Consider the following 16379-nt stretch of genomic DNA (forward strand, 5'->3'; position numbering starts at 1 on the left):
AGGTGTCATGGCAGATCTGTATGGCCTCACTGGGAATCAAGACCCACAAAGCTATTCATCCCCATGGACCCCATGAGGAAATCAACCGTAGAAACAAAGGAAAGCTTCGTAACAACAACAAGAGGTAGGCTCGCGTTCCTGGAGACCCTGGTGGCTTTACCTGTGAGTGCTCACATGGGGGGAGAAGAAGCACGTCTGCACCTGCGGGATGGAAGGTGAACGATGGCTTCAAGGGATATGATGCAGTTCATACGTTTTCAGAGACCTAGATCTTGAGAAAATAGTGCCGAGTAGATGTAAAAACAATTTGATATGTGCACTAGGGCAGAGACCACGTAAAATGTCCACATTAGTAATGAAAATGGTAGTGGATGTGAGCAAATGGGAGCAAGAATTTGTACAGTAAAAGAATTATGGGTGTGTTTTCTTCTCAAATTTCTCTTTCACCAAAAGTCAGCATTTGCTAAAATATAAGACATGAAAGGAGTTCAGGTCAGGGGATCCCTGCAAAGCTGGAACGACCTTGGGGACTGGGGACCGCAGAGGGAAGCCGGACACAGGTGAGGTAGGCAGGCCGGTCTGAGTAGAGGAGCGGAGGTGGGGAGGAGCCAGCCCCTAGGATCCTCCTATCAGGGCTTACCATAATTAAAGGATCAAAGATCAGTGTTGTTAACATTATCCCAAAATGATGATGGAGAAAGTAATTACTGAGATTTTTTTAAGGTAATGGAAAACAGTATGTGCATGTAAACATTTTTGCCTTTTAATCAGTTGTGATTAGAAGAGCCAATGCTTTGAGCTACTGTCTGGTGCATCTTGCCCTTCTTCCAGTTCCTGGCCATTACTTAGCCGGGGTCTGGATGGGAAGAAACACATCGTCCCACTGGCTCATTTTAGGACTCACTAAACAAGCATAGCAGACGCCCATTACTGCTTTTTTGGCATTAGGGATATTTTGAGATGTATGTACGGCTAACGATGGAATCAGCGCAGGTCAGAGCAGATGTTAATGGAGTTCATACCACATGGTAGGTAGAAGGGCCTGTCTCCCTGCCTGGTAATGTGTGGTGTTATTTAGAGCAAGGCTGGAACCGCACAAAGAAATCGCAGCCCCTGGCAGGAGGCATCTGAGTGCCTGATGCACAGGGGTCCCCAGGTCTCGGTGGGTCCTGGAGGGGAGGGTTGACCAGGGCAGCAGGAGGGAATAGACACATCTGGCTGCCAGCGCCGCGGCGCCGCGCGCTCATTGGCTGTGAGGGCCGTCAGTCGGGGGACAGGCAGTCATTGGGCGCAGGCGCGTAAATCCTGCGGCTGCGTAGTAGCTGTAGGCGCCGCTACCGCCATATTCAAGCCAGTAGCGTCTCGAGCGCCTTGGGCGAGGCAGCTCTGGCTGCTCTCTCCGTGCTTCTGTCCGCTGGCCCAGGCAGGAGCGGCCCGTGCCGTCCTGTCCGTGCAGCGGGCCCTGCGAAGACCAGATGTTGATGGACCCGCGCCGTGCTCGGCTGCGCCATCCTCCCGGCGCGCATGCGGGGGCGGCACCGACCTCGTGCCCCGGCCTCGGATCGCCGCCTCGCGCCCGCTTGGCTCCCGGTGCCGCACTCGTCTTTCTCGGGTATCCCGCGGCAGGCGGAGGGCTGCGATCGACCCGGACTTTGAGCCGCTTCCCCGGACGGACTTCAGAGAGCTCGGCCGAGAAGCAGATCTGTAGTGGAGGGTCCAGAGCGGGCCCTACTTCAGGGGTAAAGAAGATAGCGACAGCCCTGCGGGCTGGAAGGTACGTGGCCGCGGGGCGCGGCGGAACCCGGATGGGGCGCGGGGACGCCTGCCTCCGCCTGAGGGCGCGGTGGAGCCGGACGAGGGGGCGGCCGTGCAGGTGGCTCGGCGGGCAGCGCGTGGCCCGCGTGGCCGGGAAGCGGCCGACGTGTGTGGTGGGCTCGTGGGGCCCGGCCGGGGCCGGGAGTTGACGCGCTCCGCCGGAGGGGCCGCCCGTGAAGGGAGGGAGCGGAGCAGGTGCGCCCAGTGCGGGCGTTCGAAGTTCGCCGGGGCAGGCGGGTAGGGGCTCCCCGGAGCTGCCGCTCCTCCTTCCCGGCCCGGGTGGTGAGGACGGCTGCTCCGCCCCGCGGCGCGCGTCCGCTTGGCCCGGGGTCGCGCCGCCGACCTGCTCCCGCCGCACAGGCCGGGGCCGCGCAGACGGGGAGGCCGGCGGGCGTTTTGCCGTGTGTGGGTTTTTTCGGCGAGGGCCGGGAGGGCTGAAGTTCAAGTGTGACCCGCGGCGGGGGAGAGGCCGCCCGGAAGCAGTGCCTTTAAAATTAAAATTTTTTTCATTAGGTATCTCTCGTAATTTTTATTTGGTAATGAAATTTCTTTACTTTGATCTGGGAACTGACAGTGCATTTCCTTGTATTTAGAAATTAATATCTTTCTGTCATTTCGGTTTGAAATCTGCAGCTGAGTAACTAACTTATAACTAGCCACAGGGATTCTGAGACAGGGACCATGGGTGTAGTCAGAGTAGGGTGGGGGCCTCTGGATAAAGACCCCTACCAAAACTCCGTATTAAACAATTCAGCAGAGCCAGAGCAGAGTCACATTAATTCTCTAAAGTAAAATATCAAACTGGTTGTATAAGCATTCTTCCGTGAAGATTAGTTAAAACTAAAAAGCCAGGAGTAATCTGGCCTGGAATGTTTGAACATCCCCCAGATAGGAAAATACCTCAGCATAGCCCATGTCTTCATTGTGTCAATTAAATGAGGCTATTGTAAAATTTATTTTAGCCTGCTAAAAGGCCCAGTTTATCTTTAACTTTGCCTAGATGCTGCTTTTCCTCCTCCAGCCCCTAATCAAGTAATATATAACCTGGGCAATTAATATAGCAAGTAAGCCCAGCCACAAGCAATATATAGTAAAAGGCAGAAAGGACCCCATCTTAAAGATAAGATTGCATTTTAACACCCAGGAAGTTAAGAAGTAAGATTCTTAACTTACTGTTTAGCAAACAGACGTCTAAGACCTCAGCCCACCTTGGGAGAACCGTCTGGAGAGGTGGAGGTGGAGGGGAGAGGTGGCAGTGGGGTGGGGGCTGAGCAGCGTTCAGAGGGGTCGCACGATCAGGGTTTGGAAGGCCGGGTGCTGTGTTTACAGGTGCCTCCTGCTAGGGCAGGCCGCGTGTGTGCCGTCAGTCCCCCAGTACCAGGACTGAGTCGCCTCCTGTGTGCAAAACCAGTTTTCATACTAGAGTCTTCATTTTGTAAAAGAATCCCCTACAGGATCCCTGAGAATGGTGAGCTCCTCCCACCCCATTCCCCTCAGGAAGGGTAAAATAAGGTTGACAGGTTACACTCCCAAACACCCCGACTTAGGAAGCCCATGAGAAGCCCCAGGAGGCCGAAGTTTGCAGCTATGTAAGGCATTGGGAGAATGGGGGCAGTGTACGTGTGCATGTCTACCTTCAGGTGTCTGAGCCCTGCTGGGTTCCTGACAGGCTGTGTGGCCTTAGCTCAGTTCCTTTTCTTCTTTGGGCTAGTGACTAAGTTGGACTAGACGGTCTCTGCAGCCCCTTCCTGCCCCGACTCTTTCAGAAATGTGTTTGATAGAAGTTTCACAGAAGTGGTGAGGGCTTGCAGAAATTGGAATTGACATGAGGAAAGAGTTCATTCTTCCTCGGGGACCGTGGTCTAGACAAGACCTAGGGCATGTGTCTGTAAAGAAATGGGAGGCAGAATCTAAGGCTGGGGATCAGCGCCCACCTCTGAGAGCCAGACACATAGCAGGTGTGAATGTACTTGTGAGTCGTTCAGTGCTGTGCCAACATACTGAAGGATTGTTACTGTTGTGAAAGTCCCTCCCCCTCCTACATTGATTTTACACCTTTCTTCCATCTGCCTCTCTGCTGTGCTGAGGCCCCCAGGAAGGAAACACGCACTGACCGGGGATGTGGAAACTACAGGAGGGCTGGTGACAGGGATGAGCACATGAGCAGAATTTGGCATAAGCTTCCCTGCACTCCTAGTACAGGCAAAGCCAGGTGGCAGGAGTTCTGTAGGGAACCCCTGGCTTCCAGTCCAATATGTTAGCGACAACGTCCCCCCTCACCCCCCACCCCAATCCCAACAAAATACTGCAGACACCTCCTCCTTTCAGGGCCTGAAAGGGCAGTCAGGAAATGGATGGGGCTTCTTCTGTTTGGCTGTTCAGGTACTAAGACTGTGATCTGTAAAGCAGTTCTCACGTGTTACATGACTCCTGGACAAGTTTGCAAAGTGCATACACGCTCACTAGGGAAGAAAAACAGGAAGAGAAAGGAGGCACCTCTAATGTCCCTCAAGCCTACTTTCCCACCTCCAACATCATACCGTACATCTAAGGTAAAGAGCACTGCCCCCAAGTCCATCACCTCCCTGAAAGTTGTCAAATATCACCCTGTCTGGTCCCCAGTATAAAAATTCATACCTAGCCTTCCCAGACTTGTGGAAACAATATCCTCCTTAGACAAACCAAGGGTGACAATAACAGAGCTTTAAAAGCGTAATAATTGACACCTCACTTCAGGAGGCTGCCTCCAGAGCATTCTCCTTAGGAATCTGGACTTCCCAGGAATCTGTTCATACTCAGAATGTTCTAGGGCTCTTATCATCTCCCTTGCTGCTGCAGGCTTTCCTAGCATTCTTCCTTCACAGCTTTTGTCATGATGTGCCATAACTCTTAACAGTTAGTTATTGGATTGTGTGTTTGGTGTCCACCTGCCTGCCTGACTGTAAGCTTCTGGAAGGCTGGGAATGGATCTATGTGGTTGCTCTCCTGGCAAATAGTAGAAGCTCACTAACATGGTTGGTTCAGTTAGTTAATTAGTAATATGAAACACACCTTGTATTTCCCCCCAAATTAATAATTGCAATGTTGATTTTTAAAAATAACTAAATCCTCACATCAGGACAGTTCTTTGTGACTTGCAAAGGCCTTCTTAAAATTTGAATGAAGTGGTCATGTGGCTGAGGCGCACAAGACCAAATTATCTGTCTAGATCATAAGTTGTCTACCTGATAAATAATTGCAAACATCTTAAGAATTAAAGCAAACATGACTATATATGAATTAGAGTGCAAGATGCATATGTGTTTTTAAGATAAAACATGAGACCAAAAATCATTCCAGTAGACCTTTCTTGTCATGCCCCTGTCCCCAGGTGGGTGTGTGCACTGTCTCCTGTTGGACTGTTGTCAGGGAAGGAAGACTTAAGAAACACATCTCATTGCATCCCCATAACTACTGTGTGGGAAGTAGGACTGTCATGTCCAGGATACTAGGGAAGAAACTATATTTCAGTATTAATAACATAACTGAAAATCATCAAGCTCTTACTGTGCACAAGGCACTACCCTCAGCTTTTTACATGGCCTTTCTTAGAACACACAGACAGGGGCTATGAGTATGTATTATTAATCCCCACCTCATAGGAAAGCAGGCTTGGCAGGTTTGTTAATCATCTAGAGCTGCCATAACAAAATACCAGAGACGGGATAGTTCAAACAACAGATTTATCTTCTCACTTCAGGAGGCTAGAAGGCCAAGATAAAGATGCCGTTCAAGTTGGTTATCAGTGAGGCCTGCCTCTCTTCTGGGCTTGTAAGTGGCTGCCTTCTCACTATATCTTCACATGGCCTCTTCTCTGTCCATGTATGGAGAGAGAGATCTCTATCTTCCTCTTAGAAAGACATCAGTTATATTGGATGAGGCTCCATGCTTATGACCTCATTTAACCTTAAGGACCTCCCTGTAGGCCCAAACTCCAATTATAGTCACACTGGGGGTTAAGGCTTCAACATATGAATTAGGGGGATACAGTCCAGCCCATAGCAGTGGGGTTGGGTTGCTGACATTAACTTGCACAGTCATTCACCATCTGTGAGACAGAACTGACCATGAACCAAAGTCCTGATCTAAGCTTGCTGCTGACTGTCTCCATGGTGGCAGGTGACCTGTCCAAGCTCTAGGGCAGGCCCTGTATGCCAAGTCTTCCTGCTCCAGGTCCACTGTCCCTCAGCTGCACTGTTCAGATCCCTAGGAACAATTACAGCATAGAAGCTCAGCATCAAAGTCAACTGACTCAAGAATGAGAACAAATCTGGGAAGCAGAATTTCTCTTCTAACAGGATATGTGTCTCACCATGAGTAAAGCAGGATCCATATGATGCAGTAACAGACACAGAAACCACTATAATGAAATCCCTTCCAGTAGGATTCCTGAATGTCATACAAAGAGAATCAGCCTTTGGTGAAGGTAACACTTTCACTTACAGTAATGACTATAGACCACCTTCTACAGGACAAGTTAATCAACTCTCTATCCTCATATGAGGATAAAATATGGATATTAATAATACCTAGTTCTTGGGGTTATTGTAAATATTAAATGCATGGAAAATAATCAAACGATGCCTAGCATGTGGGATACATTTAATAAATGATGGCTATTGTAATACTGACAATATCTTTTTATTAGACTCAACACAATAAAATCGATTTGTAGAATTTCACTTGGTTCTTCCCCAAGCTGATCTGAACACTTTTTGAGTCCTTACTCTGTTTTAAGTACTGAGAGAGACACTTTTGTATACAACTCAGAGCTAGGAATCATGTCATAATCTTGCCTGTGTTCCAGAGCTCCCTCATGGTGCCTGTCCCTTGGAAATCCATCTCTGATCTTCAATAACTGGACCACTATACAACTGCCATTTCCGAGTGACTGAAAAACTACTAATACATATGCCAGCATGTCCATTTTCTCCTTATTCTACTTATTTCTGCCTATTGATTGTGGTTGTGTCTTCACAACTTTGCTTTTGTGAACTTTTTGGTCTCAAGCTATCCTCTCTTTACAGTCTCTGATCTAAATCTTCTCTGCTTTTTTTTTTTTTTTACTGTTTGAGGTCTTTCCTCATTCTTTTTTTTTTTTTTTTTTTTTTTTATTGAAGGGTAGTTGACAACAGCATTGCATTACATTAGTTTCAGGTGTACAACACAGCGACTCAACATTTATATACATGATATTTCTAGGTACCAGGTATCACCATACCAAGTTGTTACAATATTTTGACTATATTCCTTATGCTATACATTACATCCCGGTTACTTATTTATTTTACAATTGGAAGTGTGTTTATATATATATATATATATATATATACATATATATATATATATATATAGTGAGGGCATCTCTCATATTTATTGATCAAATAGTTGTTAACCACAACAAATCTCTGTATAGGGGGGTCAATACTCAATGCACAATCATTAATCCACCCCAAGCCCAATTTTCGTCAGTCTCCAATCTTCTGATGCATAACGAACAAATTCTTACATGGAGAACAAATTCTTACATAGTGAATAAGTTACATGGTGAACAGTGCAAGGGCAGTCATCACAGATGCTTTCGGTTTTGTTAATGCATTATGAACTATACACAGTCAGTTCAAATATGAATATTCATTTGATTTTTAAACCTGATTTATATGTGGATACCACATTTCTCTATTATTATTATTTTTAATAAAATGCTGAAGTGGTAGGTAGATACGAGATAAAGGTAGAAAACAGAGTTTAGTGTTGTAAGAGAGCAAATGTAGATGATCAGGTGTGTGCCTGTAGACTATGTGTTAATCCGCGCTAGACGAGGGCAATAAACATTCATGTATGCAGAAGATTTCTCTCAGAACATGAGGGGGGAGGTTCTAAGCCTCACCTCTGCTGCTCCCCATTTTCTCACCAGATGGCCCCCTGCGACTGTGCCTGTCTTAGGTTGTTCCTCCCTTGAGGAATCTTACCCGTCTCTGGCTAACCAGTCATCTTCCGGGGCCATACAGGGAAATGTTAAGTTGGTAAGTGAGAGAGAAGCCTTATTGTTTGAAAAGGTTAGCTTTTTACTTCTTTGCATATTTATGCCCTGTGGCTTCTATGCCCAGCATTTGTCTTGAGGTGTCTTTACCACTTGGAAGAATTATGATACTCGGTAAATTCGACATGTGGCACGAGTTCTATTTAAAGGTTGTGATTAGGTAGGAAGAAGAAAAGCTACAGAAGTAGCAGGCAGAAGAAAACCTGGGAAGATTGATTATTTCTTTGACATATCTTCTTGTAGAGTAACTTCAGCATGGATAGGTTTTAAACGACTAATTAAATTGTGCACACACATTAACATAATAGGAATATAGTTACCTAACCAAAGCATACCTGTAATTACCAGCCATCTCCAGTGAAACCAAGAAAACCAGTTAGGCACCTTAGGCATTTGTGAAAACTTATCTATGATATGGTGGATATTGTCCGACTGAACTTAAACAGTCTGAGAGAATTCAGATAAACTAGAACACCCCATTCCTGGGGACTGTTCATATCCCATATGTTCTTTTAACGATAAATAGTCTGTGGTTGTAAGATTTTGGAGTGCTACAATTTGCACTTCTCCTAATTCTTGGTTGAGTTCCAACAGTATAGATCCAGTCCAATTTTTGTTTTACTGCGTGCACAGGCCAGCTTAGATATCTCCTTCATCTTTCCCATGGCAAGTCCAGGAACTGGTGGGATGAGTGCATCTACACCTGTGACAGTGCATGGATCTTTGTTGAAGTTTTTTTTTTTTTTTTTTTTTTTCTGATCATCTTCTGTCATGAGTCTTCCCGAGAGTGCTGATGTTGGAAGTTCTTTTTCATATCGTATCTTAGTTCATTTTCGGGGTAGCCAAATTAGGCTTTGATCCTCTGTATAAACACAAACAGACCCTTTGCCTACACTTTTATATGTCCTTTATATCATTGTGTAGAACTCATTAGAGGTCACCATATAGGAACTGCATTCTTTTTTTTTTAATCATTAATCTACACTTACATGACGAATACTTTGTTTACTAGGCTCTCCCCTATACCAGGTACCCCCTATATACTCCTTTACAGTCACTGTCCATCAGCGTAGCAACCTGTTGTAGAATCACTACTTGTCTTCTCTGTGTTGTACAGCCCTCCCCTTTCTCCCACCCCGCTATGGATGCTAATCTTAATACCCCTCTTTTTCTGCCCCCCCTTATCCCTCCCTACCCACCCATCCTCCCCAGTCCCTTTCCCTTTGGTACCTGTTAGTCCATTCTTGAGTTCTGTGATTCTGCTGCTGTTTTGTTCCTTCAGTTTTTCCTTTGTTCTTACATTCCACAGATGAGTGAAATCATTTGGTATTTCTCTTTCTCTGCTTGGCTTGTTTCACTGAGCAAAATACCCTCCAGCTCCATCCATGTTGCTGCAAATGGTTGGATTTGCCCTTTTCTTATGGCTGAGTAGTATTCCATTGTGTATATGTACCACATCTTCTTTATCCATTCATCTATCGATGGACATTTAGGTTGCTTCCAATTCTTGGCTATTGTAAATAGTGCTGCGATAAACATAGGGGTACATTGGTCTTTCTCATACTTGATTGCTGCATTCTTAGGGTAAATTCCTAGGAGTGCAATTCCTGGGTCAAATGGTATGTCTGTTTTGAGCATTTTGATGTACCTCCATACTGCTTTCCACAATGGTTGAACAAGTTTACATTCCCACCAGCAGTGTAGGAGGGTTCCCCTTTCTCCACAGCCTCGCCAACATTTGTTGTTGTTTGTGTTTTGGATGGCAGCCATCCTTACTGGTGTGAGGTGATACCTCATTGTAGTTTTAATTTGCATTTCTCTGATAATTAGCGATGTGGAGCATCTTTTCATGTGTCTGTTGGCCATCTGTATTTCTTTTTTGGAGAACCGTCTGTTCAGTTCCTTTGCCCATTTTTTAATTGGGTTATTTGTTTTTTGTTTGTTGAGGCGTGTGAGCTCTTTATATATTCTGGACGTCAAGCCTTTATCGGATGTGTCATTTTCAAAGATATTCTCCCATACTGTAGGGTTCCTTTTTGTTCTATTGATGGTGTCTTTTGCTGTACAGAAGCTTTTCAGCTTAATATAGTCCCACTTGTTCATTTTTGCTGTTGTTTTCCTTGCCCGGAGAGATATGTTCAAGAAGAGGTCACTCATGTTTATGTCTAAGAGGTTTGTGCCTATGTTTTCTTCCAAGAGTTTAATGGTTTCATGACTTACATTCAGGTCTTTGATCCATTTTGAGTTTACTTTTGTATATGGGGTTAGACGATGGTCCAGTTTCATTCTCCTACATGTAGCTGTCCAGTTTTGCCAGCACCATCTGTTGAAGAGACTGTCATTTCGCCATTGTATGTCCATGGCTCCTTTATCAAATATTAATTGACCATATATGTCTGAGTTAATGTCTGGATTGTCTAGTCTGTTCCATTGGTCTGTGGCTCTGTTCTTGTGCCAGTACCAAATTGTCTTGATTACTATGGCTTTATAATAGAGCTTGAAGTTGGGGAGTGAGATTCCCCCCTACTTTATTCTTCTTTCTCAGGATTGCTTTGGCTATTCGGGGTCTTTGGTGGTTCCATATGAATTTTTGAATTATTTGTTCCAGTTCATTGAAGAATGTTGCTGTTAGTTTCATAGGGATTGCATCAAATCTGTATATTGCTTTGGGCAGGATGGCCATTTTGACGATATTAATTCTTCCTAGCCATGAGCATGGGATGCGTTTCCATCTGTTAGTGTCCCCTTTAATTTCTTTTAAGAGTGACTTGTAGTTTTCAGAATATAAGTCTTTCACTTCTTTGGTTAGGTTTATTCCTAGGTATTTTATTTTTTTTGATGCAATTGTGAATGGAGTTGTTTTCCTGATTTCTCTTTCTGTTGGTTCATTGTTGGTATATAGGAAAGCCACAGATTTCTGTGTGTTGATTTTGTATCCTGCAACTTTGCTGTATTCCGATATCAGTTCTAGTAGTTCTGGGGTGGAGTCTTTAGGGTTTTTTATGTACAGTATCATGTCATCTGCAAATAGTGACAGTTTAACTTCTTCTTTGCCAATCTGGATTCCTTGTATTTTTTTGTTTTGTCTGATTGCCGTGGCTAGGACCTCTAGTACAATGTTAAATAACAGTGGGGAGAGTGGGCATCCGTGTCTAGTTCCCGATCTCAGCGGAAATGCTTTCAGCTTCTCGCTATTCAATATAATGTTGGCTGTGGGTTTTTCATAGATGGCCTTTATTATGTTGAGGTACTTGCCCTCTATTCCCATTTTGCTGAGAGTTTTTATCATGAATGGATGTTGAACTTTGTCAAATGCTTTTTCAGCATCTATGGAGATGATCATGTGGTTTTTGTCTTTCTTTTTGTTGATGTGGTGGATGATATTGATGGACTTTCGAATGTTGTGCCATCCTTGCATCCCTGGGATGAATCCCACTTGGTCATGGTGTACGATGGTTTTGATGTATTTTTGAATTCGGTTTGCTAAAATTTTGTTGAGTATTTTTGCGTCTACGTTCATCAGGGATATTGGTCTATAGTTTTCTTTTTTGGTGGTGTCTTTGCCTGGTTTTGGTATTAGGGTGATGTTAGCTTCATAGAATGAGTTTGGGAGTATCCCCTCCTCTTCTATTTCTTGGAAAACTTTAAGGAGAATGGGTATTATGTCTTCCCTGTATGTCTGATAAAATTCCAAGGTAAATCCATCTGGCCCGGGGGTTTTGTTCTTTGGTAGTTTTTTGATTACCGCTTCAATTTCGTTGCTGGTAATTGGTCTGTTTAGATTTTCTGTTTCTTTTTGGGTCAGTCTTGGAAGGTTGTATTTTTCTAGGAAGTTGTCCATTTCTCCTAGGTTTCCCAGCTTGTTAGCATATAGGTTTTCATAGTAGTCTCTAATAATTCTTTGTATTTCTGCGGGATCTGTTGTGATTTTTCCTTTCTCATTTCTGATACTGTTGATTTGTGTTGACTCTCTTTTCCTCTTAATAAGTCTGGCTAGAGGCTTATCTATTTTGTTTATTTTCTCGAAGAACCAGCTCTTGGTTTCATTGATTTTTGCTATTGTTTTATTCTTCTCAATTTTATTTATTTCTTCTCTGATCTTTATTATGTTCCTCCTTCTGCTGACCTTAGGCCTCATTTGTTCTTCTTTTTCCAATTTTGATAGTTGTGACATTAGACCGTTCATTTGGGATTGCTCTTCCTTTTTTAAATATGCTTGGAGTGCTATATACTTTCCTCTTAAGACTGCTTTTGCTGCGTCCCACAGAAGTTGGGGCTTAGTGTTGTTGTTGTCATTTGTTTCCATATATTGCTGGATCTCCATTTTGATTTGGTCATTGATCCATTGATTATTTAGGAGCGTGTTGTTTAGCCTCCATGTGTTTGTGAGCCTTTTTGCTTTCTTTGAACAGTTTATTTCTAGTTTAATGCCTTTGTGGTCTGAAAAGTTGGTTGGTAGGATTTCAATCTTTTGGAATTTACTGAGGCTCTTTTTGTGTCCTAGTATGTGGTCTATTCTGGAGAATGTTCCATGTGCGCTTGAGAAGAACGTGTATCCTGTTGCTTTTGGATGTAGAGTTCTGTAGATGTCTATTAGGTCCATCTGTTCTAGTGTGTTGTTCAGTGCCTCTGTGTCCTTACTTATTTTCTGTCTGGTGGATCTGTCCTTTGGAGTGAGTGGTGTGTTGAAGTCTCCTAGAATGAATGCATTGCATTCTATTTCCTCCTTTAGTTCTGTTAATATTTGTTTCAGGTATGTTGGTGCTCCTGTGTTGGGTGCATATATATTTATAATGGTTATATCCTCTTGATGGACTGAGCCCTTTATCATTATGTAATGTCCTTCTTTGTCTTTTGTTACTTTCTTTATTTTGAAGTCTGTTTTGTCTGATACCAGAATTGCAACACCTGCTTTCTTCTCTCTGTTGTTTGCTTGAAATATCTTTTTCCATCCCTTGACTTTAAGTCTGTGCACGTCTTTGGGTTTGAGGTGAGTCTCTTGTAAGCAGCATATGGATGGATCTTGCTTTTTTATCCATTCTATTACTCTGTGTCTTTTGATTGGTGCATTCAGTCCATTTACATTTAGGGTGATTATTGAAAGGTATGAATTTATTGCCATTGCAGGCTTTAAGTTTGTGGTTACCAAAGGTTCAGGGTTAGCTTCTTTACTGTCTTACTGTCTAACTTAACTCGCTTGTTGAGCTATTATAAACACAATCTGATGATTCTTTATTTCTCTCCCTTCTTATTCCTCCTCCTCCCTTCTTCATATGTTGGGTGTTTTGTTGTGTGCTCTTTTTAGGAGTGCTCCCATCTAGAGCAGTCCCTGTAGGATGCCCTGTAGATGTGGTTTGTGGGAGGCAAATTCCCTCAACTTTTGCTTGTCTGGGAATTGTTTAATCCCTCCTTCATATTTAAATGATATTCGTGCCGGATACAGTAGTCTTGGTTCGAGGCCCTTCTGTTTCATTGCATTAAGTATATCATGCCATTCTCTTCTGGCCTGTAGGGTTTCTGTTGAGAAGTCTGATGATAGCCTGATGGGTTTTCCTTTGTAGGTAACCTTTTTTTTCTCTCTGGCTGCCTGTAATACTTTGTCCTTGTCTTTGATCTTTGCCATTTTAATTATTATGTGTCTTGGTGTTGCCCTCCTTGGATCCCTTGTCATGGGAGTTCTGTGTACCTCTGTGGTCTGAGAGGCCATTTCTTCCCCTAGTTTGGGGAAATTTTCAGCAATTATTTCTTCAAAGACATTTTCTATCCCCTTTTCTCTCTCTACTTCTTCTGGAATACCTATGATTCTTATATTATTCCTTTTAGATTGATCACTCAGCTCTCTTAAAATTCTTTCATTCCTGGAGATCCCTTTATCTCTCTCTGCATCAGCTTCTCTGCGTTCCTGTTCTCTGTTTTCTAGTCCATTAATGGTCTCTTGCATCTCGTCCATTCTGTTTTGAAGTCCTTCCAGAGCTTGTTTTATTTCTGAATTCTCCTTCCTTAGTTCTTGCATATTTCTCTGCAAGTCCATCAGCATGGTTATGACTTTTGTTTTGAATTCTTTTTCAGGTAGACTGGCTAAATCTATCTCCCCAGATTCCTTCTCAGGGGAAGATGTAGCAGATGCCGAAGCTGTCTGGGTTAGTCTTGTCTGGATCATATTTTTTTGCCTTTTCATGTTGACAGGTGCTATTGACTGTCAGCTGGGAGGGCCAAAATTTTCACTTGCTACTGGCCTTTCTTTACTGGGACAACTGCGACCTCTAGTGGCTTCTGTTGGGTAATTGCGTGTAGAGTGGGTCTTTGTGTCTTGCCTGGCCGGAAGGGAGAAATTTCCCTTTCTGTGGGCGGAATTTGTCTCAGGCTGCTTCTCTGCTTTCGCAGCGCCCGGTGGGGTAATGGATGGGGGGGCTGCTTGACTGTTTGCCTCCGTGGGGTCTCAGAGCTGTTGCCCAGGGGGTTAGTGCACCCGGTTTTCCCTGTAATTTCCAGCTGCTGTACTGTGACCTGGGTTGTTTCCGTCAAGCTGTTAAGTCCCTATCCCTTTAAGACTTTCAAAAAGCCCCTGCTTTTCTTTGTCACAGGGGCATCAGCTTCAGCACCCGCTCTGAGGTCTTACTCCCTGTTCCCCCAGTATCCAGGGCCCCCTGGGCATGTACTGTGTCTGCGCTCTGGCCCGGATGGCTGGGGCTGGGTGTTCGGCAGTCCTGGGCTCCGTCTCCCTCCCGCTCTGCCTATTGTTCTCCCGCCGGGAGCTGGGGGGAGGGGCGCTCGGGTCCCGCCGGGCCGGGGCTTGTATCTTACCCCTTTCACCAGTCGCTGGGTTCTCGCTGGTGTAGCTGCAGTCTGGCCACTGTCCTGCGTCTTCTGGTCTCTCTTTTAGGGCTAGTTGTGTTTGTTGTATTTTCAAAAGTATATATGTTTTTGGGAGGAGATTCCCACTGTCCTACTCACGCCGCCATGTTGGCTCCGCCTCTTCTCTGCTTTTTAATATGCCTTCTTAATGTCCAGGTTTATGTATGATCTGCCTGGCTCTTATGAAGTAACTCATTTCCCCAAAGTTCCTTTCCTTCCACTTCACAACTAGTTCTTTTTTAAGTAGCTGAATTCAGCGCAAGATGGCATTTTCTTTTGCTGCCATCTGTATTCTTCGGGAGATCGTATTGTCTACTGAAAAACTCAAGAAATAATCTGAAGCTCTGCTTTTTAGTACATGAGATTTTTACTGCTTAGGAGATGGTAGAAAAAACTATTCTGCCTCTATTAGACCAGCTTTGAGATCCATGTTAGGAAAGCCACATCTTCCCTATCCGTAGTGTTCAAGGGCCAAAAACATGTAACCTGTAGCTTCTCCTATGATGAGTTCCTGTCCAGTGACTCACCACCCGACCTCTGTCCCCAAGGGTATGAATCCCCACTCCGATATACCTCTTCCCAGACATCCCAAGTTCATTCTCTACTGCTTCTGTTGGTTACTGTCTTTCAGAAAGGAATTCTTATTGATATTCATCTTTTCCATCCAGATATGTTCCCTGAGGTCATCTCTGCCAGCCTGAAGGCTCAGTAGGGCTGATGGTTCAGGAAATGGACAAACTTGGGTTTGAGTTTCGACTGCAACTTTCTGGTTATGCAAACTTGTATGAATTGAGTAAATTAACTTAATTTCCCTGAAACTTCAGTTTCATTTCATTTGAATGCCATGCAGAAAGGTAATACATGTAGGCTTGCACTTAGGAAACACTCAGTAGTAATAGATGTTGTATTTATCAAATACAATTATTTGAATTTTGGCCATTCTCTGTGATAGCCATATTACAGAGTAATACGGAGCCATGAGATTTAATCCTACTCTTTCCTGTAGAGGCTTCCAGGCTGCTACCCTGGCGGAGCTTCCATTTCCTTATCTACTCAGTCTCCACAGCATTTGGCTCCTCTTTTTCAGTCAAGGTTTTTCCTGCCTCTCCCTCAAATATCAGTTTCAAACCCGCCTTTCTCACTTGGGTGAGCACCCTGCCAAATAAGTTCCTCCCTCCTCACCCTCTGCCAGGAGCCTGTGATTATTCCATTCTGATCTTTGGTCAGGAAAACAATCCTGTTTTTGGATATTATCAATTTCTCATACCCTTTTTACTCTTCCAAAAAAACTTATAACTGAACAAAAAAGCAAAGCCCCCCACACAAACCCACTACCCCTAAGCATTTTCCTCCTTCCTTTCCTGGCCACTCTTCTCAAAAACATGATCGGTGCTTACAGCCTCTTGTTCCTTCCCACATATCCCCCACTCGGTCTCATTCCCATTCACATGGTCTGCAGAGAGCCCACCTTCAAGGTCACAGTGGCTCCATTCTGTCTGACTTTTTGCCTCTTCCAGGCCCCCATCTTTTGGACTTCTTGTAGGTCTGCAGTTCTGCTGACCTCCTACTCCTTTCTAGATGTATTCTAATTTGCGGGGCTAGAGAAAGCATGGATTTGGGAATCAAG

At 44.3% G+C, this 16379-nt stretch overlaps 1 long non-coding RNA gene across 3 annotated transcripts in view; it reads left to right on the forward strand.

Annotated features, from left to right (window-relative positions):
* Positions 1–1330: 1330 nt before the first annotated feature.
* LOC130679841 (uncharacterized) overlaps positions 1331–16379 on the forward strand; it is a 69115-nt gene continuing 54066 nt past the window's right edge. For 2 of the 3 annotated variants that reach the window (XR_008992800.1, XR_008992803.1), the window contains exon 1: positions 1334–1774. This is a non-coding gene — a long non-coding RNA (uncharacterized LOC130679841). Of the gene's footprint in view, positions 1775–16379 lie in introns of all 3 variants that reach the window. The other variant, XR_008992801.1, reaches the window with a different exon arrangement.

Source organism: Manis pentadactyla, chromosome 12, assembly GCF_030020395.1.
Source record: "Manis pentadactyla isolate mManPen7 chromosome 12, mManPen7.hap1, whole genome shotgun sequence".
Classification (NCBI taxonomy): domain Eukaryota; kingdom Metazoa; phylum Chordata; class Mammalia; order Pholidota; family Manidae; genus Manis; species Manis pentadactyla.